This window comes from Mustela nivalis (assembly GCF_964662115.1).
Source record: "Mustela nivalis genome assembly, chromosome: 6".
Lineage (NCBI taxonomy): Eukaryota > Metazoa > Chordata > Mammalia > Carnivora > Mustelidae > Mustela > Mustela nivalis.
Genome location: NC_139025.1, coordinates 46,756,462 through 46,774,416, shown reverse-complemented (window position 1 = coordinate 46,774,416; position 17,955 = coordinate 46,756,462). Strand labels below are relative to the sequence as shown.

The 17,955-nt window shown below is 39.1% G+C and overlaps 1 long non-coding RNA gene across 2 annotated transcripts in view; it reads right to left on the bottom strand.

Annotated features, from left to right (window-relative positions):
* The window catches only part of LOC309866990, a 122,945-nt gene extending 105,709 nt beyond the window's left edge, over positions 1-17,236 (bottom strand). The window contains exons 1-2 of one of the 2 annotated variants that reach the window (XR_014312906.1): positions 17,093-17,236; positions 12,033-12,481 (exon numbers count right to left, since the gene is read on the bottom strand). This is a non-coding gene — a long non-coding RNA (uncharacterized lncRNA). The remainder of the gene's footprint in view (positions 1-12,032; positions 12,482-17,092) is intronic. The other variant, XR_014312907.1, reaches the window with a different exon arrangement.
* Between the last annotated feature and the right edge of the window lie 719 nt (positions 17,237-17,955).

Genomic DNA, 17,955 nt, shown 5'->3' with positions numbered 1-17,955 from the left:
AAAACAAACAAAACCTCCCATGAGCTCTGACTTTTTCTAGCCTTATGCCTCTCTTTATAATATTGCCTTTTGCTTCATCTTGGATAACTGATCAGCACAAATGCTGATCAGCACTTTCCCAAATGATTTCTTATGGAGCACAAATTCCATAAAATGTTAATGGAACAGGATTATTTAAGAAAAAATGACCCTTATGGTCAAATAAATTTAGGCAGTGCTGGGTCAGAGAAAATTAAATAAGGATCTTCTACTTGAGGATTTCTCAGAACCTTTACTGTGCATTATAAGTTTCCAAGAGAGGCAGATAGTGTGCAGTTTTTCACAAACTTAATTGACCCTCTGACTCTTTTACCTGAAGAATCATAGGACACTAGTATTCCCTCCTAAAACATTTTTTGGTAGAGGGAGATAGTGGCTCAAACTCTGCCTATGGCTACCACATCTTCTTTTTTCTACTCTTTCCCTTTTGGGAAATCCTAGTTTGTTTGTTTGTTTGTTTTTAAGATTTTATTTATTTGGCAGACAGAGATCACAAGCAGGCAGAGAGGCAGGTGGAGAGAGAGGAGGAAGCAGGCTCCCTGCCTGGGCTTGATCCCAGGACCCTGAAATCATGACCTGAGCCGAAGGCAGAGGCTTTAACCCACTGAGCCACCCAGGCACCCCTAGTTTGGGGTTTTTTACTTTCTCCAACTACCTTCTCACAGGAGTCAACTGGGCCATAATTGAGTGAATTTTTAAAAAGTTCACTTAGGGTAAGAAGCCTTCAATTAATATGAAAAAGTAACATTAAGATTGTTAATGAAAATTGTCATCTAGTTCTTGATGATCCAAATAGATGACAAAGCCTTTAAAAGATCAAACCTTATTGATTCATAATCTTGAGACACAGTAAAAAACCATAAAGACAAAAGTACGGCTCTGAGGGGGGATGTTCATAATGGGGGAGGCTGGGCAATGTAGGGGTGGAGCATATCAGAAATCTGTGCCTTTTGCTTGATTTTGCTGTGCCCTGACACTGCTATAAAAATTAAATCCATTAAAGAAACTGAAAAAAAAAACCCCCACAAAAATAAACATAAGGAAATTCTGACATTCTATGAAACAAGGACTATTGGTGCTAGTAAATGTTTAACAGAAGTTTTTCCTTAGATATTACTTAAATTATTTTAAGATCATTGTAATATCCAAGAATTTATATTGCTTCCGATCTCTATGTCAATGACATAGCCACAGGATTATAAATTACTCCCAGGTCATTAGTTACAGTTTTGAAATTTGTGTCAATCCTAGGAGACATGAAAGAGCCAGCTAGTAGAACAGTTTCAAGTCTTTAAAAAGTGACCCTGGAGTGACAGAAGGGGTTTTTTAATATATATTTTTAAAGATTTGTTTAGTTATTTAGTTATTTTAGAGAGAGCAAGGGTTGGGGTAGAAAGGGGCAGAAGGAGAGGGAGACACTTAAGCAGGCTCTGCTCTGAACACAGAGCCTGACTCAGGGCTCAGTCCCACCACCATGAAATCATGACCTGAATCCAAACCAAGGGTCATATGCTTAACCTACTGCACTCCCAGGTGCCCCTTTTTAATATTTTAAATTAAAATAATTTAATTTTACCTAATTTGATTTTACCTATCTTGATGTAATTTTCTGGTTAGCCATTTATACATGTAAACATGCTATAGTTAGTTCAATTCACGGCCTTGTAGATAGAAGGAAAGACTTGTTCATCAACTACTTCCTCCCCACTTAAATAAATAGAATTGAACTAACACCCAAACTCCTGATATCCTTTACCTTTTCTCTCAGTGTCCCTATAAACATATTCTATTTTCTCTATCCTGAAGATTACTGGGGTAGTTTGGGGTAAGAGATTTAACTCTACCATTTTAACAGGTGTCCTAACTTGAGAAGCAGCTAGGACACAAACTCACTGGGATCTGGGAATTTCTATGAATCTGGCCTGGGCACAAAAAGTTTGCAAAGCTTCTCTTCTCCTAATTTCCCAGCCTTTTTTCTAGCACCCACGGGAGATTTAGTATTGACCTGGTTTGGTCAGTTGTCAAGGAACTGTTTTGACCTAGTTTTCTTTCCTTTCCTTTTTTTTTTTTTTAAGTTCATTTGTTTATTTTATTTTTTAATTTTTTTCCCACCCCCCTTCTCCCAATGCCCCTCCCCCCAGCAACCCTCAGTTTGTTTTGTGAGATTAAGAGTCACTTATGGTTTGTCTCCCTCCCAATCCCATCTTGTTTCATTGATTCTTCTCCTACCCACTTAAGCCCCCATGTGGCATCACCACTTCTTCATATCAGGGAGATCATATGATAGTTGTCTTTCTCTGCTTGACTTATTTTTCTAAGCATGATACGCTCTAGTTCCATCTATGTTGTCGCAAATGGCAAGATTTCATTTCTTTTGATGGCTGCATAGTATTCCATTGTGTATATATACCACATCTTCTTGATCCATTCATCTGTTGATGGACATCTAGGTTCTTTCCATAGTTTGACTATTGTGGACATTGCTGCTATAAACATTTGGGTGCACGTGCCCCTTTGGATCACTACGTTTGTATCTTTAGGGTAAATACCCAGTAGTGCAATTGCTGGGTCATAGGGCAGTTCTATTTTCAACATTTTGAGGAACCTCCATGCTGTTTTCCAGAGTGGCTGCACCAGTTTGCATTCCCACCAACAGTGTAGGAGGGTTTCCCTTTCTCCGCATCCTCGCCAGCATCTGTCATTTCCTGACTTGTTGATTTTAGCCATTCTGACTGGTGTGAGGTGATACCTCATTGTGGTTTTGATTTGTATTTCCCTGATGCCCAGTGATATGGAGCACTTTTTCATGTGTCTGTTAGCCAGCTGGATGTCTTCTTTGCAGAAATGTCTGTTCATGTCCTCTGCCCATTTCTTGATTGGATGATTTGTTCTTTGGGTGTTGAGTTTGCTAAGTTCTTTATAGATTCTGGACACTAGTCCTTTATCTGATATGTCGTTTGCAAATATCTTCTCCCATTCTGTCAGTTGTCTTTTGATTTTGTTAACTTTTTCCTTTGCTGTGCAAAAGCTTTTGATCTTGATGAAATCCCAATAGTTCATTTTTGCCCTTGCTTCCCTTGCCTTTGGTGATGTTCCTAGGAAGATGTTGCTGCGGCTGAGGTCGAAGAGGTTGCTGCCTGTGTTCTCCTCAAAGATTTGGATGGATTCCTTTCTCACATTGAGGTCCTTCATCCATTTTGAGTGTATTTTCATGTGTGGTATAAGGAAATGGTCCAATTTCATTTTTCTGCATGTGGCTGTCCAATTTTCCCAACACCATTTATTGAAGAGGCTGTCTTTTTTCCATTGGACATTCTTTCCTGCTTCGTCAAAGATGAGTTGACCATAGAGTTGACGGTTTATTTCTGGGCTCTTTATTCTGTTCCATTGATCTATGTGTCTGTTTTTGTGCCAGTACCATGCTGTCTTGATGATGACAGCTTTGTAATAGAGCTTGAAGTCTGGAATTGTGATGCCGCCAACTTTGGCTTTCTTTTTCAATATCCCTTTGGCTAGTCAAGGTCTTTTCTGGTTCCATATAAATTTTAGCATTATTTGTTCCATTTCTTTGAAAAAGATGGATGGTACTTTGATAGGAATTGCATTAAATGTGTAGATTGCTTTAGGTAGCATAGACATTTTCACAATATTTATTCTTCCAAACCAGGAGCATGGAACATTTTTCCATTTCTTTGTGTCTTCCTCAATTTCTTTCATGAGTACTTTATAGTTTTCTGAGTATAGATTCTTAGTCTCTTTGGTTAGGTTTATTCCTAGGTATCTTATGGTTTGGGGTGCAATTGTAAATGGGGTTGACTCCTTAATTTCTCTTTCATCTGTCTTGCTGTTGGTCATTTGTTTAAGTAATCTTTATACCCAATGTGGGTCTCAGACTCGTGACCCTGAAATGGAGAGTCACAAGCCAGGCGTCCCTTTACCTAGTTTTCTAATGGGTACAGTCACAGATTTAAAAGCAATATAGGGTATGGCTCTCTTTCTTTCAACTCCTTTTTCCTCTTGGCTGCAGCCCTAAGTCAGAGTCTGTTCCCATATGGAAGGAAATCAACTTCTCTCCCTCTGCCCCATCGTTCCACATGGTTGGGCCAGGACTAAGTCTAAGCTGTGGCCTTGCTCAGCTCCACACTGTGGAGAAGCACATGGATGTCATTTTCTCAGTGGTGTCATGTGGTCCGGTGTTGACAGGTGTGTGTTGGATTACTCCAAAATACCCAAGGGTGTTATAGGGGATGGTAGAAAAGGATGTAATGGGTAAAAGAAAGAAAAGGCTCACAGCTTCTTTGGTCTGAGGCCATACTGCCTAATAACTTACATAAAAGGAGAGCTCACCAGGCAACCTACTTAACAGAATTCTCTAAAACTGGAACTAGAGTCTAAGACACACAAAAATTAAAGTGTGACTTTTTCTTGCTATTTTTCCTTGTACATATGCCATCTTTAGAGGCCATAAGAAGAGGGGTAGCTGTGGTCAAAGGAAGACTTGGGTTGCTCTAGATCTCATGGTCATGGTGACCTTTAATGAAACACTCTTTAATGGCCATGAGATACTCAAAAGGGTTAAACATGAATCTAACCCCTCCTCTAATTTCTCTAGAGCCTACTGCAAGAGAACCTAATCTCTTTCCACAATTAGAGTACCAGAATTCACATAATATGTAGATGTACTTGGTATAGTTGATTGGGATTGGAAGGGGGTCACAGAAGCCAAATTACAGAGGAAAAAATTGTTTTTTTGTTTTGTTTTGTTTTGTTTTTAGATAAGAAGGATAATCTAACACAGCGAATATTGGCAGACCTGAATGTTTGACAAACAAGGTATCCAGGGGCCACAGTAATTCAGTTTTGAACTCTTCTAGCTCCCGTTTATCAGAGTGCCAGTGCATTCTGAGAAAGAAAATGTTACATAATATAATGGGAAGATCCAAGACAGTCTTCTATGGAATCCACCCTCTTTTAGAAAGGAGTCTTAATTGCAAAAAGCTGAAAGCAACTCTGATCTGTTTAAATGTAAAATAATTTATTAAAGGATTTTAAGTTTCTTTGCTAGCCAGAGAAATAGGATTTTGAGGCAACCTCACCAGGAGCCACACCCCAAATCATGCGGCAAATCTCACTTATGCTGCCACCCTGGGCTAGACAATGAAGCTTGCATCACCAAGACTTCTGATGTTAGACAAATGTCTGGATAACACGTTAGAACCTGCAATGTTACCCCCTCTGAAAACAGGATAGTCTCCCCCAAACTTGCCAGAATAAACATTCTATTCCTTTAGGGTTCAAGCTCTGGTATCTGACTGGTGGATCTCATGACTATGCTCCAGCTTCTGTAGGGGGAGATACAGACTCAAGTGGGGATTCCCTTGCCTAAACATTGAGAAAAATGTTCAAAGGTACTGATGGCCAACAGAAACAGACCTGAGTCCACTCTTTAGCTGACATTAGAAGGAGAAAGTTTTTTTCTGACTAGCTAATGAGCCTCAGTAATTGGAAACTAAGACAAGCTTTATACCTGGGCAGTTTGAATCTCAAGCTATTATTCTTACATACTAGAGAATTCTGCCAAGATATGTGATCTTATCTAGAATCAACAAACTGGTAGAACCTGGACACACCTAAATGCATAACAATTTAATTTTGGATGCATCTTAGTCCTTTACCATAAAACGCACACACACACACAAAAATCAGAATTATTGTTTATTCTTCTTTGCTCTAGAAACAGTTGTTTCTTTGCTAAAGAAGAACTGGATGTTAAGATGTCCACTGTAGCATTGCTTATAATGGTAAATAGCTGGAAAGCACAACACGCATCAAGAAAAGAATGAATAAGTAAAATGTGGTATATGATAGAAAATGTGCAGTTAAAAGAACTAGATCAACATAGTTAACATGGTTAGAGTTCAAAATATGCCCAGTGATGAAAGCAAGTTGTTCAACAACATGTGCTGTATGACATATTTATTCTATTTTTTTTTTTTTTAAGTAAACTTCATGCTGGGCTTGACCTGAGCTGATATCAAGAATCAGACATTTAACTAGCTGAGCCACCTGGGTGCCCCACTACTCTTATTTTTATTTTTATTTTTATTTTTATTTTTTTTTAAAGATTTTATTTATTTATTTGACAGACAGAGATCATAAGTAGGCAGAGAGGCAGGCAGAGAGAGAGAGGAGGAAGCAGGCTCCCTGCTGAGCAGAGAGCCCGATGCGGGGCTCGATCCCAGGACCCTGGGATCATGACCCGAGCCGAAGGCAGCGGCTTAACCACTGAGCCACCCAGGCGCCCCCTACTCTTATTTTTAAAACACAAAAAGCAATACATTATATTGTTTGTGGGCAAATACGTGGATAGTAATAATTCTTAATTTTATTCATTTTTTTTTATCAAATTTCTATTTAAATTCTAGTTAGTTAACATATAGTGTAACATTTATTTCAAGAGTAGAATTTAGTGATTCATTACATATATAACACCCGTTGCTCATAATACCAAGTGCCCTCCTTAATACCCATCAGCCATTTAGCTCACCCTCCACTGACCTTCCTCCATCAATCCTCAGTTTGTTTTTTATCATTAAGAGTCTCTTATGTGAGGGTGCCTGGGTAGCTCAGCCTGTTAAGCAACTGCCTTCAGCTCAAGTCATGATCCCAGGGCCCTGGGATCAAGCCCCCATTGGGCTCCCTGTTTAGTGGGAAGTCTGCTTCTCCCTCTGCCCATCCTCCTGCTCACACTCACAGAGACACACTCTCTCTCTAATAAATAAATATAATCTTTCTAAAAAGTCTCTTATGGTTTGTTTCCCTCTTTTTTTCCCTCCCCTTCCTCTGTGTTCATTGGTTTTATTTCTTAAATTCCATATATGAATGAAATCATGGTATTTGTCTTTCTCTGATTTATTTTGCTTAGCCTAATACACTAGCTCCATCCACGTCTTTGCAAATGGCAAGATCTTATTCTTCCTGATGGCTGAGTAATATTCCATTGTATATATACACCACATCTTTTTTATCCATTCATTAACTGATGGACATTTGGATTCTTTCCATAGTTTGGCTACTGTAATAATGCTGCTATGAATGTCAGGTGCATGTACCCCTTCAAATTGGTACCTTTGTATCATTTTGGTAAATACTTAGTGTAACTGTTGAATTGCAGGATAGTTCTATTTTTAAACTTTTTGTGGACACTCCATACTGTTTTCCAGAGTGGCTGCACCAGTTTGATTCCCACCAATAGTGCAAGAGGATTCCCTTTGCCCTCATCCCTGCTAACACTTGCTTCTTGTGTTGCTAATTTTAGCCATTCTGACAGGTGTGATGTGGTATCTCATCATGGTTTTTATTTGTATTTACCTGATGAGTGAACTCATGTGAACTAGGTTCTTCTAGTCCACACTTTGAAAAGTTGGGTTACTCCATGACTATTGTTACGCTTGGGTAGGGAAAGAGATGAATGGGACTGAGGAGAGGGACAACTTTATTTGTAATTCTCTTTGATTAAAATTATTTGAAGCAAATATGATAAAATACTAACATTTATCCATTCTGAGTAGCAGAACATATATAAAGTTTTCTGCAGATTAAAAAAAGAGAAGAGAAAAAGGAGATGAACAGAAAAGAGAAGGAATGGATCTCAAGTTCCAAATAGAAAGACAAAGTATTTAGTTATTTAAGAAGCAGTTACTTCCAGATGCCCGGTCCATAAATGAACTCCCCTAAGCCACCCAAGTGGGAATTCCAACACAAACTTATTGTCAAAAGGCTTGATTTTGAACAATTTAGTTTCTTTCTTGATTTTGAGCCTTCAACTCTGTTTATCTTTGACATTGATCTGTAGTACTTTTTGCCCTTTAGATCCTGTCATTTTCCTGGCTTCAGCTTGGATCTTTTTGATGAAATTCTGTTTTCCTCCCCAGGAATGGGGACTCTGACACTTCAGCCCACCCTTTCTGCCACTGCTATTAATAGATTTTATTTTATGTTTGACACTCTTCTAAGTATTTTACAACACTGACTCGTTTTATCCCCAAAAACCTTCTCTACAGAGATCAGTACAATTGTGATCCCCATCATTAGGTACAGAAACAAGGATACAGAGGGTTAAGCTCTATATCATATGGCCAATAAATGAGTGTGAAGATACATCATTTATTTATCTGTTCTTCTGTTCATGGGCATCAATGAGATTTATAGTTATTTGCCATTATAAGTAATGCTGCAGTGAACATCCTGTAGATGCTGTGTATCTGTACAAGTTTCTAGGGTATACATCTTGAAGTGGAATTGCAGCATTATAGGGAATAAGCATTTTCACCTTTGCTACATTTTGCTAAATTGCTCTAAGTGATGATTCTAATTTATACACCCCAACCCCCTCCCCCAGCAGTGTTAACCAATATTGTTCCTACCTCCTACAGAAGTGAAAATTTAAAATTTTTGTTAATACAAAGTAGAACCTCACTATGGTTTTCATTTGCATTTCCTTGGTTACTCTTTTTTTTTTTTAAGATTTATTTATTTATTTATTTGACAGACAGAGATCACAAGTAGGCAGAGAGGCAGGCAGAGGGGGAAGGGGGAAGCAGGCTCCCCGCTGAGCTGAAAACAGGGGCTTTAGGGGCACCTGGGTGGCTCAGTGGGTTAAAGCCTCTGCCTTTGGCTCAGGTCATGATCCCAGGGTCCTGGGATCGAGCCCCGCATCGAGCCCCGCATCGGGCTCTCTGCTCAGCAGGGAGCCTGCTTCCTCCTCTCTCTCTCTGCCTGCCTCTCAGCCTACTTGTGATCTCTGTCTGTCAAATAAATAAATAAAATCTTTAAAAAAAAACAAAAACAAAAACAGAGGCTTTAACCCACTGAGCCACCCAGGCGCCCCTCCTTGGTTACTCTTAAGGTTAAATTCCTTTCAAAGTTTTCTGTGAATTGCCTGTCTATACCCTTTACCATTTCTATGTGTTATCTGTTACTTTTGTCTTTTTAGAAATCCTTTACATATTAAATACCAATCCTTTATCTATCAGCTGCACTGTAAATACCTTCTCCCAGCCTGTGGCTTATCATTTCCTCCATGGTATCTTCTGTAATGCAGATTTTTAAAAGAAAAACCTAGTCAAATTTTCCAATCTTTTTACTTACAGTTAAACTTATTTTGTCTTACTTAAAAAAATATTTTAATATCCTGACATAAAGTAATTTCTCTTAAAATTTTCTCCAAAAGGATTAAAATTTTGCTCTGGACATCCAAGTCTAAATTAGCTGGAGTCATATTTGTGTATGGTGAGATGTGGCTCTAGTTGTAGCTTTTCCCCATATGGTTCACAATTTTCCCCAGGGTCCTGGAATCAGCCCAGCATCAGGTTCCCTGCTCAGCTGGGAATCTGCTTCCCCCTCGGCCTGCCGCTCCCTTGCTTGAGCTCTCTCTCTGACAAATAAATAAATAAAATCTTTAAAAAACAAAAAGTTTTCTTAGTGAATAGGCCTGTTCTTGGACTCTCCAAGCGGTCTCATTTTTCCATGTGTTTATTTCTGCATTTACGTCACACTGTTTTAATACTTAACTTCATCATAAATATTGATATCTGATAAGGCATGTCTCCCTGCTTGTCATCTTTAAAATATCTCTTGAGTCTTCTTGGCCCTTTGCTCTTTTATATAAAATTTAGAGTCAGCTTATTAAGTTCCACCAAAAAATGGAGTTTTTATTGTATCAACACTTATCAATCCAAGATTTATATTAATCTTATGTATTAATTTGGCAAAAATCAACCTTTTAATGTTGAGTACCTATTCATAAAAGATATAAATATTTCCATCTATTTGATAAAATGTCAAAACACTTCAAAGATCTTGTACCTATTTATCTATATTTGTTCATTGGCACTTTATGTTTCTTATTGCCCTTAAAAATGATTTTTATTTCAAAAATTTACATTGATAAAAGAAATAAGTCACATGGGGCACCTGGGTGGCTCAGTCACTTAAACATCTGCCTTCAGTTTAGGTCATGATCTCAGGGTCCTAGGATTGAGCCCCACATTGGGCTCTCTGCTCAGTGGGGAGCCTGCTTCTCCCTCTCCCTCTCCCTCTCTCTTCTGCTTGGCCTACTTGTGTTCTCCTTTTCTGTCAAATAAATAAAATCTTTAAAAAAATAATAAAAAATAAACAAGTTACTGGGATGTAAAATACAGTGTAAGGAATATAGTCAATAATATTATAATAACTTTCTGTGGTAACAGGGTAACTATTTATTGCAGTGAGCATTTTATAATGTATATAATTGTCAAATCACTGTTGTACATCTGAAACTAATATTACATGTATAAAAGGAAAAAATGCATAAACCTAACTTATTGGTATAAAGGAATGGAATTGATTTTTGCCTAAGAATCTTTTATCAAGTACCCTTGATGAATTCCACTATTTATTCCAATAACATGTGAGTCAGTTCTTCTGGATTCTCTTAATCATCCCTCCCCTCTTTTTTGTTTCTTGATCTAACAAAGGAATGTGTCTAACTTTTCTTCATTTAGAAAATTGATTACCATTAGTTTTTGATGTATAGACTTCATGAAATTAAGGTAGCTCTTATTTACTCCAAGTTTCCTTAGTATTTATTTTTTAATTATTTTAGGTATTGAACTTATCAAATGCTCTTTCTATGTCCATTGAAAGTCATTGTCATTTTTCTCTTATTTCACTGAAGTAATGAGTTATAGTAATAGATTTCTCAGATTTTAGAATGTCTTTGTATTCTTTTTTTTTTAAAAGATTTTATTTATTTATTTGACAGACAGAGATCACAAGTAGGCAGAGAGGCAGGCAGAGAGAGAGGAAGGGAAGCAGGCTCCCTGCCGAGCAGAGAACCCAATGTGGGGCTTGATGTCAGGACCCTGGGATCAAGGGTCTGAGCTGAAGGCAGAGGCTTTAACCCACTGAGCCACTGAGGTGCCCCTGTCTTTGCATTCTTGAATAAGTTACTTGATCATAATATATTTTAATATGCTATTTGATTTAATTAACCAGTAGTTTACTTATAATTTTATGTCTTTGTTAATAAGTGAAAATGGGCCTATAACTTTCTTTCCTTTTCCTTTCCTTGTTCAATTTTGGAAAAAAAGGTTAAACTAACCTCATGAAAAGAAAAAGAGCTGGGTATCGTATCTTTTTTTCCTATTTTCAGAAACAACTTGTATTAAACAAATATTATCTATTCCCCAAAAGCTTTGTGGAATTCAACTATAATACTGTCTCTGAGTCTGGAGATTTTAGGGTGATTGGAGGAGATCTCTGATGAATACCATGGAGGACAATAGGGGAAGGGAAGGAAATCTGAAGGGGGAGAAATCAGAGAGGGGAGGAACCATGAGTGACAATGGAACCCAGAAAACGAACATAAGGTTCCATAAGGGAGGGGGTTCAGGGGCGGGAATAACAGGGTAATGGGCATTAAGGAGAGCACATGTTGTGATGAACACTGGGTGTTATATGTAACTAATGAATCTCTGAATACTATATCAAAAACTAACGATGTTAATTTTTACAGAGGCTAACTGAACAACAAAAAAGATGGGAGTCTGGAAGCCCTGAAAGGGGGAGCTCTCACACACTACCTTTTGCCACAAGAGAATACCTCACATTTCCCAACAGGAGGAAGCTTACAGTGACAGACCGCAGCGTGTAGAAAGAATCTCTCCTTGCCCAGCAACAGCTCAGCCAATGAGAATGCAGCAAAACACGCCCTGCCAGCTCTTTTGTCCTCTAAGAACAAGCCCCTCTCTTCTATTCTCTAGATTTGTCTATAATTTGTCATAGTTTGCTTGTGGAAATTCCTTTGTTATTCCCGAGTAAGCTCATTTTGCTGGTAAAATAACTGGCTCTTCTGTTTTTTTAAGGTCAACATCACATGGCAACCACAAAGGTACTTGAACAAGATAAACCCCTATGAGAATAACAACCCCAGAACTGTGTGAGGTACTCACCTAAGCTCCTGTGCGCTCTCTTTCTCTGCTTCTGTGAGTCATCTCTTTCCATTTGGTTCAGTGAGTCTCCTTTCAGATCTGAGTTCCCTCCTTTAGGGCGACTTTTGGCTGACTTTACTCAGGATCTGGTTTTTTGATGTCGTTTTTATGAAAGCATTGTCCTTCCTGGTGAATACTCTTCTGCTTCCTGAACCTCTGGTTTTTGAGTAATGGTGTCCCAATCTGTTAAAATTTCTCAGGATCATCCTCCTTCTGGGACCCTTGCTGGTTTTACATTTAAAAACTACAGTTCCGGAATGCCTGGGGGGCTCAGTTGGTCAAGTGGCTGTGTTCCGCTCAAGTCATGATCCCAGAGATCTGGGATGGAGTTCCACATCTGGCTCCTTGCTTGGGAGGGAGCCTGCTTCTCCCTCTGCCTCTGCCTTCCACTCTGCCTGCCTGTGCGCTCTCTGACAAATAAATAAAAATTAAAGAAACATTACAGTTCCTTCTCATGCACATTTTTAATTAATTGGACCAATGTAACAATACATAATTTAGAACTCCAGTGACCATAATGAGGGATTTTTGATATCCTCAAACTTGTTTTTCTTAGAACCAAGTTAGAAGGCCTGACTGTAAAATGAAACACAGTGAGTGGGATGTCTATTTCAATTGGTATCTTGAGGCTTCCAAGAGTATTCAGGACTCTAAAATCACCTCTTTTCAAAGTACAATTTCTAAACTAATCAAGGGACACAAACAAAAGAAATTTAAGAAGGTTTTGAGGCCTTTTCTCCCTCTCCCTTCTCCGTTGTCATTATCTCTACCTCTTTTATACCATCTAGTTCCTCATTCCAATTCTCTCACTGAACTTCCCTTTTTCTTAGAGCTTCTCCCCACTCCCTCCTCCTCCAAGTCCATTAGAACCTGCCCTTTTAAAATTATATCTTCTGAGGAGTCTCGTGCTCAGACCCTAATTTCCTATAACCCCTAGACTAAAGCCATACTATAAACCATCATCAAAGATTTTCCTAGGATTACTGAAAATCCTCATAAATTTGCCAAGGCCTTAATATAGTCACCCAGACTTACTAACTGGGTTCCTCAGTTTATACCAGCTAGTTCACATGTTCATTGGTGAAGGTCAAGCCCTGTAGTAGATGAAACAGTTAACCGGGCTGATTCTGTTTTCAAAATCTCTAAAACTGTGTAGGTAATTGCCTTGTTATATGATCAGGCTCAGCAATCACTAAACTACTTCACCTGGGGATCCCAGCACTGTTCCAAAACCAGTTGATTGAAATAAGATTCAGGCTTGTACTCAGAAATGCCATGAATCTGTGCATAACTATAAGAATCAACTCCAGATTGTTTTCAGGGAAAATTCTAGCCTTCCTGTGGATGTTGAGTCCACTCATGTAGCCGTGCTCTCTATGTTCATTAATAGAACTGAGATCTTTCCATCGTGCTGAAAATGCAAATCATCTCGCTGCATCCTAGAGAATTTAATTAAGAGGAAGTCCACTAAAATCCTTATTATTCAGTTTCAATAAATGGAGGCCTCTAAACAAAACTAAACCCCTCCCGGTCTCTACCCCTATTGCAAAAATCCAGGATGTTGAAAGAAAGACTATTACACACTTAAGAACTCCAGGTGTCCTTAGCCCTCTAACCAGCCTTTCCAATGCCCTCCTAACTCCCAATCTGGGGACTCCAAGGAATCACAAGGCCTTCTTCCAATCCTTCCTCGTAACCAGCCTGGATAAATAACTCTCCAGATTGGGAATGAATTTCTCCATCATCGACACTGGAGTTACATTCTTGGTGCTCCACTCCACCGTTATTAAACAGTTCCTGCCTCAAAGTATTGAAATGCTTCAAATAGTGGGGTCTCTAACAAACTTCAACAGACTTCTATCTCTAAGCCCATTTTTTAGCCCCCCTCCCTTTTAAGGCCCTTCCGACACTCATCCTTTCCTCCTCAGTTCTTCCACCCTTGTTCATATATTGAGCTGTGATTTCTTAGAGAACTATCTTGCTGGAATTTCTCCCAAAAAGGGGAGAAAATTTTAGAATTTGATAGCAGCAAACAAATAGTCAACCAGGTGAATGAAATGACCCTTCAACATCTTTTATCTGATCCTTCTCTGATGGCACTGGAGCTAATTTTATGGACACCAACAATCGTCCCTATTAGATCAGTTCATTATGGGCAAAATCTTCAACTGATATTGGTAGAATCCACAGTGCACCTCCTATTAAGAGCCAAGTATATCCCTCAAAATCTCTCTCAGCCTTACTCAATACCCTATAAACAAAGAAGCCCTTCAAGGCATCAAGCCCACAATAGAATATTATGAGGCCAAGGGCCTCCTCATCCTATTTTGCTCATGAGGAAACCCAATGGCCACAGGTGGAGATTAATCCAGGATCTCTGAGCCATAAAAAGTATTGTTATCCTTCATCACCCTGTTGTTCCAAATCTCCATACTTTGTTAGATTAGATTCATATGTGCCTTATTTAGCATCTCTGTGGATAAGTATCTCTATGCCTTGACTAGGGAAGAGAAACAATACACCTGACAGTAAAGCTTCAAAACCTTAAAGTCCTTTCTAAATCTTAAAAGCATATTTAGATATATTACCTACTTTATGACAGTAGATAGATAACTTCTCTGCTCCCCTTTTCAGGCCTCTGTAGGAAGACAGCATCCACTTGTTAGAATTTCTAGTTTTATGGGAACAATAAATTCTCCAAGGAGAAACTGTAGTTTGCTTAAACTTGGGTTTGATATTTGGAGCAACTGCTTTGAAAACAAGGGCTATATTTAGGTCCCAATGGCTTTCATGGTATCCTGAACTTTTCTAAACCTGAAACTAAGTGCCAATTATGAGGTTTACTTGAGCTAGCAGACCACTATCAAAATTGGATTCCAAATTTCCTTCTTATGGCCCAACCCCTATATGTTTTATCAAAACAAAAAACCTGGCCCTATTGTTTGGGAAGATCAGGGTGAACTCAACCTTGAAATCTCTAAAGGAAAGCTTAATTCCCCTGTCCTTGGACATATCAATGATCAACTTCCATTTTTTCTTTTTGTATTTGAAAGGGAAGGGAACCCCCCCTTGGGTAACTCATCTAAAAACATGGAACCACCATCAACTGATATGATATTATAGCCAGCAGCTAGACCCTATGGCACAAAGATACATCCCCCTTGCTTCGGGGCTATTTCTGCCACCACCCTGTTAGTCAAGACCACTGAAGAGCTAGTCATGGGATCCCTTCTAACAACCTAACACCCCATGCAGTAGAAGCACTCCCTGAAATCTCATCACACTCAACACATTTTGGGCAGTCCTCTTGCCTCCTATGAAATCCTCTTGCTAACCACTCCTCATTTAATTCTTTGTCACTGGAATAATCATAACCATGTCACCCTTCTTCCCTCTGCTATGGATGGTACTCCTCATGACTGACAGATCACCTCCCGGCCCCCTGTGATGATGTACAGGAAACTCCTTTGGATAATGCTGGCATTTTGTAATTTACTGATGGTTCTTATTTAAAAGGAGAAAATGGTAAATGCTGGGTATTCTATTGCAACTCCCTACAAAATTGTTGAGGCAAAATCTTTGCCCTTGGCTATCTTGGCTCAACAGGCTGGACTGCACACTCTTGCTTAGGCCTGCATTTCAGCAAAGGAAGAAATTACAAGCATTAATACTGATAGAAGGTATGTCTTTGCTGTAGCTCATGACTTTGGAAGGACACTGTATTAGTGAGGCTTTCTCCTTTTCAGTGGGGACAAAAACAAACAAACAAAAAACCCAGCTTTTATGTCCAGGAATTATTAGATGCCATATCCTTGCCAGCTGCTTTCTCCATTTCCCCATTACCTGGGCATTCCTGATATGATTGCCTGGAGGCTAAAGGTGGTTTCCATCTTGCTGATATTTCTTCAGAGAGCATGCTTTCAAAGGAATGAACAACCAAGCCTATGCCATTGTCCAAAAGAATGTTCCCCCAAGTGATAATCTAGAAAAATTGACCAGAGATGTCCAAATTGGCCCCCCAAAAGGAAAAACAATATGGGAAATTTTATAACTGTTGGTTCGATTAAAAAAAAACTCTGGCTTGGGCCAAATAATCCAGTTCTGCCAGAGATTATCTAAAGTTCCTAAAACTACTGTATATGCATTGAATCATGGTCTATTGATAAAATGATAAACTTCTTGACCCAATACGGATGGGGACATATTAACAAGCCTGCGAGATGTGCCTACTTTGCTTTCTACCCTGCCTGAAGTATAATTCAGGAAAACCTGTTCACACTGTTCCCAGACACTTTAAATTGCCCAATGGACTACTTGAGATTTGGCAAGTGGATTTTATTCATCTACCCCCATTTCATGTATATAAATATGTCTTGGTAATTGTTTGTATGTTTTCTCATTGAACTGAAGCCTTCCCTTGTAGATAGTCACTGCTAGTTCTGTGGCTCAACTACTACTATGAAAGATCACCCTACCTTTGGAACCTCCCTTAAATCTCAGGTCTACCCTCTTTGGAACTCATAAATTCTTACCCTTTGAGATAATCATAGGGTTCTCAATGTACTTGGCTCCTACTTCTTCTAATCCACAGCTGGTAAAGGAGAAGAGGGTGTCTAATTCAATATTACAAAGGCCTAATATTTTCTGTTGAGAATAACCACGCTTTAGTAGAAGAATCAGAAGCATGTTCCCCAAAGACAAAGACATTAAACACCACATCTGACAGAGTGGAGATTTCATCTGTTGAGGAAGAGCTCTCCAGAAAGACTCTTCAACTCCACTGAACAGGCCCCTACAGGTACCGTTAACCCACTCTTGTGCTATCAAACTCCAAGGAATAGGCTCTTGGATCCATGTGTCACATCTAGAAAAAGCACTAAACCCTGGCTTGACATATACACCAACTGACGACCTGAAAATAAAGATTTCTAGGAACTGAAGCAAACAAGAGCTGGAGGGGACAGCTTTCCCAAGATGACTGGACTAGGCCTACATATCTTTTTCTCACTATTGGTTCTTACCTTATTTCCTTTCTTTCTTTCTTGGTCCAACATATTGCAAAAGGGGAAAACCTTTCTGACAATTAGATCTGTCAACAGAAACTCCAATCTGTTCATAATGCCAGAGATCCTTTAGTCTTCCCAGTTTAAATACTGTGTTCCCCTGTATCCAAGAGAAATACAAATGAACTAACTCATTTAACTGTTGCAAGGCTTTTAGAAAGGACACCTTTAGCCTAGGATGGTTCCTTGAGGATTGTCTGCTTCTCATCTTATTCTGTATAATCATTATTAAGCTTTATACCTGTTGCCTGTCAAACCTCAATAGAAATGTTAAGCCCACTAGGGTAATGTTAGCTCAGAGCTCCGAGATGATTTCCAATGCTTATCTCAGATGGGAAATGCCTGATAGTCCTCCCTCCTACCAAATGTGGCTTACCTCCCTTATAATCTGTGTACTTTTCCCCTGATGTGGGGTATGACAACACGGAAAGCTCTTCCCTGGCACTCAGGATTGAAATCTCTAAATACTAAAAGCTACTCCCAATCAGCTGTGCTTTTGAGGAAAGATCTTGGTCAAAAAAGGAAACAAATTAAAATGGAAGTCTGGAAACCCTGAAGGAGGAGCTCTCAGGCACTACCACTTGCCATAAGAATACCTCACTTTCCCCAACAGGAAGCTTACTTTACAGACTGCAGCAGGAGGAAGGAAGAATTTCTCTTTGCCTAGCAATGGACCAATTAGAATGCAGCAAAACAGCCCCACCCAGCTTCCTCCTTTCCCCTGTAAAAGCAACCCCTTCTCTGTTCTCTGGACTTGCCTATGGTTTGCTATGGTTTGCTTGTCCCAAGCTGCAACTTCTCTGGTATTCTCAAATAAACTC